Raw genomic sequence first — 16,211 nt, 5'->3', positions numbered from 1 at the left:
GAAGATACAGCCAAGGATATTATTTCAGTAATATTGAAGAACCAACTGGATACAAACAATATAGTTCCACAGTCATAAGAATTTGTTCCTACAATGTTTGACCAGTACACATACACATTCTTCGCTAAAAGATAGGCATATGATTCGTAAATGATTATGAAACATTTTCTATTTATGGATTTCCTAAATAAACTACATACTTATGTACTCTGATCTTGCATACAATATTATTACTATACTAATTATTGATTCCACACATCATGATCAAACAACACTCAATTTACTTTTTTTAGGACAAAAGCGTTTGAAAAAGCAACTAAGGACATCGAAATTTTGTTAAAACTTCGTAACTTGTCAAAGACAAGATGGATTAACCATTCTCTGAATTCATTCGTGTTGTATGGATTAGTTTTGACCCTTTAATTGAAGCATTAAGATTATTTTCTTGTTCAAATCCTTTGGATACAAAAACTACAAACCTTGCAACGTCTTTGCTTTGTAATTTGCTGAGCGTTGACTTCGTTGTTTACCAGATTTTCATGAAAAACATTATACAAAGGATACATCAGATGACTCAAATTTTACAAAAGAAGGAACTTAACATCATTGATGCAACTGATGTAATAAAATTGACAAAAACTTTTGAATAATAAGAGATGACACCAACACTATGAATGAGAAAATTGTAGCAAGTTTAATGTTTTTTTTAAGAAAATCGGTGTTGATGATCCTGAAACTGAAATTAAACAGAAAACAACCTTCACGATTTGATAAAATAAGGATACCACATTAAATTTATCAATGGCACAATTTTGCAAGAAATAATTTGTTGAATTTTTCTAAATTCTAAAGCCACCTCATGCAATTCCATCAGTTGAAGGTATCGACAACCTTCTTAAACTCTTTCCAAATGAGGTTAATATAGATTCATATTCTCTTCAATCAGAATTTCACAACTTTGTTTCCAATGTAGCTTTTGTAGCTGAAGAAAGAACATGCACGTTTGAAAGATGTGCCCAACTTTTCTCACGAGAGGAAATCTATATTTCCATTAATTATATTGTGTTATCATCTCCTCTTAACATTATTAGTAACAGTTGGAAAGGAAAAAAGAACATTTAGTAGATTGGAGCTTATAAAAACTCATCTAAGAACTATAATAACTGATAGAAGTCGTCAATTCCTAACCCTTTTGTCCCGCGAGAAAGATTTGACTGATAAAATCGATTTATCAAGGAAAGTAAACACATGGGTCTTCTTGAGATCTCGTAAAATAAAGTTCCTTTACATTTTGTAATCAAATATTGTTCACACGTTATAAATTAAGATATATAAATGAAACATAAATTACAAATTATGACTAATCTGATTGGTTATTACTAATTTGCAATATTAGGGCATTTACACTAAGGGATCTTTAGACCAACAAGAAGTCCCTGATCGACTATATCCTCCTGGAATGAAATAATTTAGATAAAGCTCTAGTTTTCCAAGCCTGTGCAAGGACCCGAATTGAAACTAAATCGAGTGAGATACCTCTCAATCAAAATTTTTGTTTTTTGAATACAGGATTTCGTAAAATATATATATCAAAATAATTTCGATATTAAAATCTGTATATAGTTTTGGATTTACGAAATGAACTTATAATTCTAGATATGGGATAACCCAATCAAAAAAAAATACCTTGATTTGACTTGATCGAAAAGAGTTTATATGTAATTACTTGAATATCATCTTACTTTTATTTACAGGAAGCTTATTAAGTTCATGGCTTTTTCTGTGTTATTAATATATTCAAAAATAATCAGCGGAATAAAAAAAAACAAGTCCCTTAGTTTCAATAAGATATCGAATAAATCTGTATACCATTGAAAAGTTAAAAGCAGAAGACAATGGAACAGCCTTTTGCATCTCTTGTCACCTTTATACAATTATTTATCTATGTTCCCGACCCACATATTGAAAAAAAATTATGTAACAGACTGAGCAGACTACCAATTTTATCCATTTATCCTTACTAAATGTACAGTGCTGTTTTACATTGAGTTTCAGTTAAGCTTGACAAAAATGCTTTAGCTTCATGACAAAAATTTAAAATGTGTGACTATTTTTAAGGACATGTGGCGAACGGGAATAGGGACTACACCAATATTAGTACAAGTTAAAATTTTATTTATTAAAATACCAAATTATAACATATACTTCTTTGTCAGAGCCCAAAAATATAAAAACATATGCATTACAACATAGATATACATTAATCTATTATTTTCAAATAGAGGACTTTTGTTATGAGTATCTTGCATTATATAAGTGCAATCGATTATCAGTAGCTGGTGCTAGAGAGATAATATTTCGTACTAAAAAACAACTAATTAGACAGTTTTATTATTGTTTGATTCAGATTTGTTTGGGCGAGCGACAAAATTGGACAATAGTAAAGAGAAAATACGTCATATTTTATAGTTTTCCATCAAAGAAATCGAAAACACAGGCCAAACGGCAGAAAATTTGAATGTTGTTTATGGTCCTGATACTGTAGCAACCGATCACGTGTAATTTTGGTTTTATGGATTCCGTTCCGATAATTTGGATGTCAAAGATGCATGACGCACTGGAAGACCAATTGTCGAAAATATGATTAAAGTAATGGAAATTGTCAAGTCCGACCGTCATGAAAAGGCTGTTTTATTTGTCAAGGAGATGAAGATTAATGAAAATAATTATAAAAGTAAAAGTTAAGGATTTATTTTTACTACATATATTATATATAATTTTTAAAGTAGTTGATGCGTGACAATTTTTATGACTTTGATCTAATAATTTCTATTTTGGTTAATGATAGTTACCAGTTTCTTTATAGACATTAAAGGACATAAATTTTTGTGGGAGATTCAAAGAGTGATTCCCCTAAAATGTCCATACATATTACATACGTATAAATGAAGAAAAATACAAATAAAATTGATTGTGTGGGAGTAGAATGTCGTATCTATTTATATATTCACTGAAAGATTGATGTTCCATTTAAGAGTTTGAATGTATTTGTATGTAGCGATGCATGTATTTAAACCCATGTACAATAAATTCATATAAAATGTCTCTGTATAAGTGTACAATACATCGATGTAGAAGGTATTTGTATGCACTGTTGAACATCTGATAATTAAATAAATACAAAGCAAAACATCAACACAAAAGTAGGAGCAAATGAGTTTTCTCAACATACAGTCATAAGATCTGCGCAGTCAAATCGTAGACTTGACTTTAAATCAATCTGTATTACTTTAGGGTGAATATTTTATAAAAACTTGAAGCCTGATTAAAAGTAGGGGCATTCCTGGTAAACAAACAATAAATAAAAAACTCAAAAATTAACAGTTGTCTACACGGAGGTGAAGTGGCAAATTGTCTTATTTTCTCTACGCACAAGTGAGTGTCGAGGAGTTCATGAAGTTTGTACGGTACTTCTGGAGTCTTGTTTAAAAATACTAAAAGCATGGACATTTCTGGTCAGAGCCTTGAAAGATCCACTAGCATTGGTGGACGCTGAAAAATCGCAATCATGGAGGACGTGGACACTAAGATCACCAGAACTCTGCCCAATTCGATGAGGCAGTATGCCAAGGGTCTCAATGTCAGAGATTGGACTGTATGTGAAAAAAATTGAAAAATTAAATTTTTTGGAAATAAAATTTCAAATATACATTTTGATATTTAATTTTTTTTTTTTTAATCCGCAACTTTTCACATAAAATTAAATTTTTTGGTAAAATTGGTAACATTTTGGGCTTGTTAAAAATAGAAACCAAAAATGTCTATCACCAATTCTACTCTCAGCCAACAAGCAATCCAATTTGCATGTGCTCATAAGAGACAGATTACTTAAAGACATTTATTAAACACAAAATGACAGATATTATTTATGAATTTGACTTCCATTGATCTCAATGACGGCCTTCAAGCGGCCATGGAAGGTGGAGCACACTCTGGTAATGTAATCCCTTCTCATAAGCTTCAACTACTTCTCCCCGGAGGATTTCAGGTCGGTGACATTGCTATGGCGTGAACTGCAGCCCTTAGACTGTACTTGCCACCAGATAGAATGATCTAAAGTATTCAGATCGGGGCTCTTGAGAGGCCAGAAGTTCTTGGACCAAAACTCCATGATCTCTTCTATCCAAGTTTGCACAACATTGGCTCTGTGAACGGGTACCCTATCCTGCTAGAAGACGGAGGACACCTTGCCCGACTTTTTGGTGATTTTGAGAACCTACGGGAGTAGGGAGATTTTTCTGTCTGTTACGGGAGTACCTTGGTCTTCAAGATCTTCAAGTAGTCGGGAAAGGCGTCTTATGTATTTCAGCAGGATGGGGCGCCTGCCCACCCTTCTTGGACACGTGGCGGAGGTCTTCAGAAGTATATGAAAATAATTTAGTTATAATAATGCATACAGCTGAAAATAATGGGAGATGTGTTTATTATTAATGCGAGGAGTAACAACAAGTCTTGTTAGATCTCAGTTGAATTGAGCTCCAAAAAAATATCAAATTTCAATAAAATTCTTCAAATTCGTGAATTAAATTTGTGTCAAGTCATTCTGTTTTGAATTAATAGAATATGACTGTACCATGTACACAGAGTGTCTGTTATCTGGTCCAAAATTTGTCTCCAAGTTCTTCAGAGATGTTTCATATGATATACATAGATAATAGTTCAACAGTTGGTTAGCCATTTTTTAATTATTCCTTTCAGTTAGGTAAAGGAAATGCGAAGAAATTATATTTTGATAAATTAGAACAACTTTGATGTATAGAATAATATATGTAAACGGAATTTTTTTTGTAAGAATAATGCCTTTTTTTTTCCTCCAACTTCTTTGCTGCATTGGAAATAAGTATAATGGCAAATCGTGCAAAAGGATTGAAGTGGTCCACACGTCAACAATCATCAAATCTGTCAGATCAAATTAGAGTTTATTTGCTTTAAAAAGTATCAATTTGTTTTTTTCTTCGTATACTCCTATACAATGAACAATTATAAAACATAATAATTATATGAATGAAAGATTCAGTCGAAACTGATTTGTATGTTTAAAAATATACTGAGAGTTAATAGAAAAACAATCTTGGTCAAAAATCACTCAAAATAGAGAATTGCCGAATTAATATTTTTATATCCTATATACGAGGGCAGTCCGAGGAGTACTGTCCTAACTAGGAGAGATCGTGGTAATTGTATAAAAAATCACTGTATTAGAAAGTACACAATCTGTGGGGACTGTTTGAGGAGTGGTCCATTAAAATCTAAAGACTTTGAATTTTAGACTTCAATAAGATTAATTTATTAATTAACGATAAAATTTTAACCAAATTAATACTATAAATAGATGTGTGTCCGAGCTCTCTTAATCATTAATGTAGACACCCTTAGTGGCAATGATAGCTTCCAGTCGGCAGAAGGCATGTTACCTACTGCAGAGTATTTTTCTGTCATTGTGTCCCAGAGCTAGCTGAGAGTGGCTTTGGATGACGGCCTTTCTCTCAAATGTAGCCTAAAGCTGTAGTTGATGGGTTGGCATCAGGGTTATGGGGGGGGGATAAAAGTGTCAAAAAAGAGCTCAAAAGAAAAATTCAAAAAAAGTCTTGCAACTGAGGTTTCTTTTATTATTGGTGTCAAAAGTGGCCTCTCCAACATCACAAGACTCTTTCCGTTCACTTTTTAATACTTATCTGGACAGTCTGGTATGAAACCCGGAGATCTTTTCATTAATTATTGAATTAGTAAGTGTACAGATTTTAATGGACCACCCGGTATAAAATCACAATAAATCCTGATAAAATGGGATCCTGAGAGCTAAACAATTATAGGATGCTCCCAGAAGTACCCAACCAAACAAAAAAAGAAATACAAACTTTTGAGGGAAAAAAAATCATTTCAGCTCTACCAGAGTTTTCAATAAAATAATTATGCTTTGTTGCTGTGAAACTGTGCAAAATACTCAATTGAAACTTATTTTTCTCGGGTTTGAGCAAATGTGACAAAAATATTGCACAATGCCTTCTCATGTCAAAATTTTCAAGTAATTAGGAATGCGTTGCACCTAATGAAATGCCTACAATATGTGCCACCTCGTGCATTTTTATTCGAGGAAATTATATTTAAAACCTGATTCAGCATTCGTGGGTGCTCATAAAAGAGGAGATTGTTGGAGATTCACCTGTAACGCTTGGAAGATATTCCTAACAATTTCTGGAGTCATTATCTAAATTGATGGACACTGCGATGCTCGTCTTGAAGCTCGTAGTCTTTTTTTTAAACTCAACTAGCCAAAGTTTTAGTTTTATAAGCGTATGAGTAGACTAACTCAGAGTAAAATCCAGTTTAGCTTTTATATTGGTTGGACTCGGACCTTTCAAAGTAAAAGTATTATATCACAAAATAGTGACCAATTTTCTCAATTTCCAAAAATTAATTGACAACGTTTACTATTAATGGCTGCCAAACAAATACTAAACAAGGTGGGGCCTTCTAAATAGAAATATATATTTGATAAGGACTATTTAACGTTCGACATCACTTGACTGGTTTTGGAATTCGCTAATATTGCAGCAAAATTCAATAGGGTTTTAATCGATAAATAGTGAAATGTGAAAAATCCAAAATTTATATTACAAGAAAATGATGCCACATATTAATTATGATTTTCTTAACGTAGAAAGAAGACTTTCTTTCTCTTAGTGTTTACAATTAAAGATCCTGTTAGGTTTGGATGGGATAAAGGCACCCTAGTGTCTACTCTTGTACAGGGTGATCGATTGAAATCTGAACACAAACTAATTTAATAATTAATGAAGTTTGAGTAATTAATCCGATACATTAAATCAGACACAATTAGTTACAAAACAAAACAAACCTGAGATCTTTAGCTTACGTACAACGTAGACTTGAACGTGATTGGTGAATTTCAATTGGCTCTCTCCAAGCAGTTGAGAGTCTCCAATACCACCGTTTACGCCGTCAGCAAGACCAAAACGTTGGAGAGGAAGAAGGTTCTGTAAAAAAAATGGCAAAATGGACCCGTAGGAACTAAAGAAAACAGGTCAGGCCAATTCCCTGAAGTACACCTTTTGGATGAATGTCCAGGGGAAGCCAGCAGGACGTCATGACAAAGAACAACAACTGCAGGGGTATCAGGCTTCCACCGCCGCCTGGAAGCTATTATTGCCCCTAAGGGTGGCTACATTAATGATTGAGAGAGCACAGACACACATCTATTTATAGTATTCATTTTTTTGAAATTATATTGTTAATTAGTAGATTATATCTTGTTAAAGTTTAAAATTCAAAGTGTTCAGATTTTAATGGGTCATTGGGAAAATCCCAAAAATATATTTCCTGTTTTAATTATTTCAAAATATATTTAGACGTCGCATTATATAATTTGACCCCCCCCAAATTGCAAATACATTCTTGTACTGGTTCCCAAAGGTCCTTCTTTTTTAAATTTCGTTACCTTAATCGATTTTGGAAATTATGGTATTTAAAATATTTTAGAAAAATTTATATTTTTAAGTGTGATAACTATAAAATTCCCCAAAGGTAAAACAAGCAAGCGCTACTGCTTTGGGCTTTAGAAAACAACCTGAGCAATATTACTGATAATTATTATTGTGTTAATCCTTATTTAGGACTATTTGATGACGTCACTCAACTTTATATGTTCTTGCTTAATATGATCTATTCTAGAACAAGAACGGACAAAGTCGAACCGAGACCAAGGCAGATATATATTGCTTATCGGTTTCGGTTCTTGTGTTTATGTTCCTATTTAGAATAGATACAGAAAATACGATATATATTATAAAAAATTTATCAGTTTTATCAATAAGTCAATTTTCTGAGTTGTTTCTTTTTGTACAATTGCAGCGTTTTCCTATAAAAAAATTTTACGTCGCCAGGGTGATACAGCTGTATCTTAGTTTTAAATAGCCAAGAGCTTATTATGGATATGGAAAAGTGGTTTTAGGCACCAGACAGTGTAAATAAAAGAGGGAAGGGGTAAGGTATATTATGAATCCAAGTCTACAACTAGGCTTGTTTGGGCCTTATAATATGATGACCATAATATTTATATACCAAGGCCCCCTTACACTAATGAATGTTTAACTGATGTCCCTTTTATGCGAAACATGTGTACTATGTATGTAAGCAATCTTCAATTATCTATCTTACTGCGCCTCCCAGCCAAGCTTTCCCTAACAGTCCCCACTTTGAAACCCAAGTCTTAAGCAACCTTAGTTTTCGGGGGCTCTGTTGGACCTTGAAGCACTACGCACTCTACATACAAGGTCGCTGCACCCCCGTTTGTATCTTATATAATTTCCTGTTTTAATTTTCCAGCAATGTCCTTCTTTTAAGTGCCTGTTACCAAAACGGGCCTATATAAAAAAGGATCGACAGCTATAAAGCTGAACTATACCGAGACCAGGATAGATAGAACCGCTAAAACTGAGCCGAGCAAAACCTTGATAAGGACGAACACAAGACTAGTTATAAGAAAAGGAGAATTAAAAATAAATGTGTTAGACTTGTATAAAATTGATTATTTCTTCTTCAAATGTAATTCGAAATACTTCAAGTTTAGAGTATTTATTATTTATAAGAGGGATTCTATATGTCCCCCGGAAATAAGAAAACCTAATAAATACAGTCAAAAAATTTGGTCAATTATAGGATTTGTATCCAAGTTTCTGGGATGAGCTGGGATACACATGGTGAATGTCAACTATAGTTTATATATGAACCGTCATTTGATTTATGAGAAGATTATTTTGGTCCCGATTTGCCCCTTTTAAATAGAGCCCCTTTAATTCGACTTAAACTATTTTGCCTTCAACCATTTATCCTCAAGGAATTATTTCACCCTACAATATAAATAAATGAAGTTTATAAGTCGTTATTATTTATTTTAGATTGCATATCAAAATATGCAATATTTATTACTTTAAAATACATTTTTTTTCTTTGGAATAATGATGGAATTATGTTCTTGCCTCATATTATGATTGTTTGTTAATCCATGAGTACTTTCTAGTTTGAATTATCCATCATGTCGAATGATAATTACTAACAGAGAAATAATTACCATTTCATCTCTTCGAATCGTTGTCCTGTTTTTTGTTTTTTTAATTATTATTATAGTAATTTTATTATCTATATTGTGAGATTTTGTTGGTGTATGCATTGAAATTATGGGGCATGATTCCATCCTTTTTCCAAGAGAAAACAACCATTTAATGCGTTTCATAGTAATACTCAATATATATTTTGATTGAAAAATTCCAAGGAACATCCAATATATTCAAAAGTAACAAAAACGACGCATAAATCTTATTTATTTACATATTAAGGCTAAATATATTTGAGGCAAAATGAACCATGGCGAAATGGTTTAAGGCAAAATGTACCATGACGAAATGGTTTAAAGCAAAAGATCTAGAGGCCCTTTAAATTCATTAATCTAACTTTTGCTAATTTTTTTATTGTGATGATAAATTTTGCTACCTATAGAGTAAGTTTGCGGGGCCTCCAAAGGATTCATCCGAATCATTTGTCAATGGAAATTGACAAGTGATTCATTAAAGAATACAAAATATCTAATGCAGGCTCAATTTTGAGAAAAATCCTTCTAGTTTACCGTTGTGTAGTGTGTGCAAGCTAAAATCATGGATTGTTTTTTTGGTGAGGAACAAATCGAGTAAATTTCTTTATTCAAATACTTCTTTATTGATATATCCTTCTATTTTTTTAAATGATTTCCTTTAACTCTGAACATGGCCTCCAACCTGAGACTAAAGACGCCCCACCACTTATGAAGTCCTTGGACATGGACGCCCACTGCTGCTTCAAACCATCCAAATTTTGTTGAGGTGTAGCAGAGGCTGTCTTCTCGACTACACACCAAATGGGGATACATAAAATGCCCGACTCCCACTCCAACACACAATTATACCACAACTTATTTTTTTAGTTTTAGGTAGTTATTAGTTTTATACATATAGTAAATAATTGTTCCAGCAAATATTTGAAATATAATCAATTTAACATGATGAATTACAAATAAAAAAGATCAAAAGTTAAACCATATCTATTACTAGTTCATTCATAAGTTTTTGAACAATATTTATCACTCTTAACGAAAAAAATAATTGACACAACCTCTCACTGCAACATTACATTTGTCACTGATGACATTGAATATTCACAAGACCTTGAGGTAATTAACTAGCATGGCTAGTCAATACAATTTAAGTAACATAATAATTTAGATTTTTGAGATGTTGGGGAATTGTGATTGTATAGAATACGCTTGAAGTTTGTGAAGTAAATTTATAAATTAGTTTCATAAATTAATAGTACTTCATACTATAATTTATAAACATTTAAGAGAAAAAAAACATTACGGACTACTTTGTCCCCCTCTCTTGGGCAAACGCAGGAACTTAAGTAGCTGATTTTGTTTGATAGATAGCTTGTTCAAACCTAGACCATTTAAAAAGAAATGTAATCAACTAACGAATTTGTTGTCCGAAATATTTGGAAAAGGGACGGATTACTCTTTGGAATTCACGCCGGGAGCGACAACATAGCATTTGTTCGAACCCTGGAACTCAATGAGACGTTCATAAGGAAGGCGAGGAGTGAATTTGAGGCCTCTAAAGGTGATTTTAAGGCAACAACAATGCGGGCTGAGGTGAAAGACATTTTCACGACTTCTTTCGCCGTACTTTTGACATCTAAACTAACCGGATCTTAATCCGCTGGTTTTTTATGTGTGTGTGTGTTGTGCGATAGAACGACAAACCAACCGAACCCCCAGCAATACCAAAGACGAACTTATCAGTCGGATCAAGAAGAAGTTCCAGGATTTGCCAAGAAACCGAGTGGCAAAGGTCCTCTTGCGCTTTCGGTCTACTATAGAGACTGTAATTAAGCCTAGAGGTGATATTATTAAATGAAATAAATCATAATCATTCAAGCTTTCAGAATCTGGTTTTATTTTTTTAATTTGATAACAGGCTCGAGAGAAATTTATGTTTGAAAGAAAATCCTTTTTGAGGTACAAATAGCTTGTGCACCCTGTATATGGTACTGTACTTGCATTGTGATCCTACTAAAATGCATACACACAAAATCATTTCATGTAATCAAATCTCATAATTTGACAATGTATTTACACATCTAGGAGTATTTATAAAATATGGTGGCTTTTAAAATGTAGTACGACAATGGGAAGTTGAAATATCCTACACACATATACATATTTTTTTTTTTTTTTTTTAGTATATCGTATAAAACTAAAGTATGGCATTAAATAAGGTTTAGCAACGAACCTTTGTAGCTATAGCTCAATGTGTCATATTGAAAAGAAAATGGGAACACATTTCATAAAATAAACATAACGCTCTGAATGAGGTTTATTAACGAGCCTGTTTAGTCGTAGCTCAGTAAAAGAAAAAGAAAAAGAGAGTACTTATACGAGAAACATATTATATGTTTAAACAGTAAGGTTACTTTTCAAAATACGTAGGTAACGTATAGGGTACAGACTTTAAATATTCGATATACTTATATTTTTTAAAGAATAAATGTATAACTTCATCAATTTTTAAATAATTTTATTGAAATAAACAACAAATGATTACATTTCCATGACAGGAATCCATTTATTGGATGTAAGAGCCCTCTGCATCTCCATCCTACTCCTGAACCTGCTGCAGGCCCTCTTCAACAGGGTCTTCTCCATGCTGACCGTCTGATCCTTGTTGGAAGTGATCGGGGAGGCCTTTATAAAGAGTGAGGACATCGGTAGGTCCTTCCCTCCAACACACCCCAGAAGAATTAGTCCAGACTTTGCAAGGTGTCTATCTTTGGACGCTTCAGTTAATAGATGTCCAGTCTGAAGTCTGTAGGACCTGCAGCACAAATTCTCCTCCACAGACCACCTCTTAGTCTTCACATCCATATCTTGCTCCCTAGAAATCGCCCTCATTGACATGCCCTGGTCACCTTAGATCATCTATTCCAACTTGGCAAGGAAGGGGGGATCCATGGACTTTCTCCAAGGCCTTGGGGCCCTCTGAATGATAGATCTTGGATCCTTCTTCTGATACAGCCTGTTCCTCAGGATCTGCACAATTCTTAAGTTGATTCCAATGATATCAGTAATCTCAGGATTACTTGCTTTGCCACTGTTGTTCACCATTGTTGTGATGACGGCCCACCATTTTTCTTGATCATTGAATTCAATGACACACAGATTATTTTATGTTGCTTCCACAGCGGCTAGCTTGACACTAACGAGCAGCTGATTTCCAGATCTTTTCTATTGATATATTGAAAAGACGGATATCTGTCGTCTTGGAGTTATGAGCGTTTCCGTCAGAATATTTGAAGTCCGCACCCCGAATATTTGGTATGCTAGATTTTTGTTAGATATTGTTTTTAGTTTGTTTGTGCGAGGCATAATATTTTAGTAGTATTTTGTGTGTTATCACGATTTTTTGCTACTGAAAAACGTTTATCAAAGAATTTGCGTGAAATTTTGAGTAAATTTTAAAAAAAAGCGTTAAAAGGAAGTTCATTTTGTATCTTTGTAATAATTTGTGTAAAGGCTGGCCGTTGATTGAAGGGTTCAAATAATATGAAACGCTGATATGTATCAAATAACCAAACATGAACATAGTCATCCTCAGAATTTGAGAAATGTTTGTGAAAAGAGCAGCTTAGCTGTCATAACGTATCATTAAATTATATAAGAGCAGCAATGAAATCAAGGAATTAAACACGGACCCCACTATATATTGCAATTATATAAGAAGGCGCAATGATATATGGAGTAGGGATATCTTTCATCAATCCTACTCCAAGTCCAACAAAAACTTACATTAATAACTCTACAATAAATACTCAGGGTTAAACTATGTCTTTTACGTACTATTAGTGATTATTTTATACTTATACTCTCTTCAGTCATAAAAGAATTATGATGAGAGCTTTGAAAAATAAAAAATATTTTCATGTAGCAACTACAAAAAAAAGAAAAACACAGAATTTTTTAACCTTTGATTACATGGAGACTCTTAATATAATTTTTTTTTATGATATACGAGAGTCATCTTAAAAGAATCCGACCTCAACGTGAAGATGGGAGCACTCGTGAACTAAAGATAATCACATCAATCAAGAATCCGTTGAGAGTTACTCATCAAAGTTTCAGTCATTTTGGACACACAATGGTTCTTATGTTGTAGCAGTCGTTTGAGAGAGTTGATGTGAGTATTTTTGTGAAGATGGACAAAATTGAGGTTCGAACTTTCATTAAATATTAGTTTTTGAAAGTGTAACCTTTAAATAGATTCAAACAATAGCATGTTAAAATTTTAGACTTCTGAGTCAATCCAGCTTGAATTCATTCTGCCAAAAAACAAAAAGAGTTTCATGAACAATTATTTTGCAGAGAAAAACGCCGAGTACTACTTGGACGGGTTAGAGAGATGAGAGTATCGCTGGGAGAAGTCTGTAGACTTACAGGGAGACAATGTTGAAAAATAAAAATTTAGAAAAAATGTATAAATTCTTTGTTAGGTCGAAAACTCTTCAGACCACACTCGTACAACTCCTCGTGGGAACTGAATATGACGGTTCAATAAAGCGGCACGCTTAAATGAGATGTATTTTCTACCAGGTTTGACTGTGGATTGAAATTTAATCCAGTTACTTATTCATTAAAAAAAATTGTTAATTTCCAACTCAAAATCAATGTTTTGACTGTTTGAGTCGCATTCAAATAAAATAAGTGAGAAAACTATTCATTGGAATAGCCATGAAATAGATTAAAACAATAGCAGATACATTTGTATATGTTTGATTAAATATTGGGAGTTACAGTCAAACAAAACATTGAGCAATTGAGCCAAAATCAAAAAGTGTAGCATATGCCCCGGGTTCCCCTACAACGAATGTTGTAGATCTACACATAACCGGGAATTTTCGAATCTTTTATTGTGACTCTGTGAGAGTTGACTAAATCAACGATGTTCCTATCTTTAAATCAAAAATCTAGATTAAATTATAATACATAGAGCTTCCCATTGATGTCTGGCACGTCATTAAAGATGTAGAATGCCGGGTGTTGTCTTGATGAAAGACTATTCCTCTGTTATTCGAGTTTCTTTTAGTATCCAGCCTTTTGGAAAAGGTTTAGAACGGTTTTATGATCGATGTTAAGGTACAAACAAATTTTTGAATTTTCTTGCGATTTCTGGTGGAAACCCGGGTTTCTCAGAGTATTGTCTAACAAGTCGGTAATCTTAATGACAAAGAAAAGTGTTGCACTGCACTAAAAACTATTTTAGACTTTTAAAAATTGAATAATCTAGAAGAACAAGAATTTTATATAGATGATAGTGTAATTACATTTAAAAGAGAAATGATTTATTGCCTAGGCCAGTCATGGGGAATTCTATAGACCTGGAAGAATCATACATAATTTTTATTCCCATAATAAAGAAATATATAAAAGGACTAATTGATTGAAAAAAAGGGAAAAATAAACTCCCTTTCACTACATTTCTTTAAGAGGGGGAATAAAAAGTAAAAACAATATAAGCAGCCTGCCTAATTATTCCATGTGTTTAGAACTCAAGGAACTCGGAATGGTCAAAATAGACTTCATGGACCATAGAAATAAACAAATTTTATTTCTATCTCGTGTCTCTAAGTATACAAATGTCGGAGCAATAACAAAAAAGGCAACACGATCTTCTCTGCACCAGTGCCCAAATGTATATTACAGGCCCATATAACCAAGAAAAAACAAACTTATGCCTCAATAATATGGCTGATTTCTGGGTTGCATTCATGTGATCCTCCTCCAGCACTGACCCCTATACTTTGAAATTTGGGTTGTCTTGGAGAAAAACTATGACACAAATCTCATCAAGATATGGATTCACTCTGAGCTTCTATCATGACAGCATAGTACGCCATGGGCATGGCCTTCGTCTTTGAATAACATATTGAATAAAAAAATAGCTAAATATAATTTTTAAACAATTCACAAATTGGTTTTGAGTAGTCTTTTTTCTTGATTTCATGGAAATCACGTTTTCCGTAATTTAGTAATGCTATTGAATGTTTTGAGTCCCCTCTCTAGACAGTTGTTTATGTTATGAAATTTCTGGTTTGACTGTATTTATTATATACTTACGGGATTATAATATTTCTCAGGAATCTTGCAGTTTAAAAATGTTTTTCCCCGATATACCGCTCAAAGACAATTTCCCTGGAAATGAAAACCTCTATATATGCATATTCATATATACCCACATAGGTGTGGAAGCAGTTCCTTGAATAAGGATGATTATAATTCAGAGAATTTGTTAATATCAATATTCAATCATACAATGGTATATGCGTAAGTATATAGAGGAAAGAAGAAAAGGTCAATGTCAAACAAGTTGTATAGAAATTCTAGAGGTTCCTTGATAGTATCAATAAACAATTTGAGAGGTTATGTCATTATCGTTTGATTCAGTCCGTTTTTAGAGTGTCAGAGAATAAGTAACTATGCAGCAGCAAAGAAGGTCAACAATTGTCGAACTCGCTGACGCAGGGAACGACCTTGCTACTGTAAAGGCTAGTGACTACCTTAAGTCTTCAAAGGAGGTCCAGTTTCTTCAGTACGAGACAAAGCTGACATCAGAGACTTGCTGAGGATCTTCGTTACGTAGTACTAGGCCATTACAGTTTGTTTTCGTAGAATCAGGTGAAGATCTGACACTCCATGGTGGCTGATAACGGGTCAAACCACGTTCATAATAGTGATAAGCTGAAAAGAAGAAGAAAAATCGGCAGCTGACACAACGTAGTGTATAATAGTGTTAGCTCCTTTTAATCATACTATAGTCGACTGTGAGTATAATTGAGGGAGAATTCATGGGATCCTGTATTTATGTCATAAAAACGAGTTGTGCTTATAATAATCATCGAAGCGCAACTAATAAGTAAGATGACAAGTTATATGCCTGACATAGAGATGTTTCTGCAATCGGTCAAAAGCTATGTTATGACTGGGTTTCTCAAGTTGTTTGTTTACACGAACAGTTTCCGTAAAAAGGATGAAATAGAATTTTGTACGGTTA

Source organism: Lepeophtheirus salmonis, chromosome 10, assembly GCF_016086655.4.
Source record: "Lepeophtheirus salmonis chromosome 10, UVic_Lsal_1.4, whole genome shotgun sequence".
NCBI classification, from domain to species: Eukaryota; Metazoa; Arthropoda; class Copepoda; order Siphonostomatoida; family Caligidae; genus Lepeophtheirus; species Lepeophtheirus salmonis.
The sequence above is the reverse complement of the archived record's forward strand: the minus strand, read 5'-3'. Positions refer to the sequence as shown.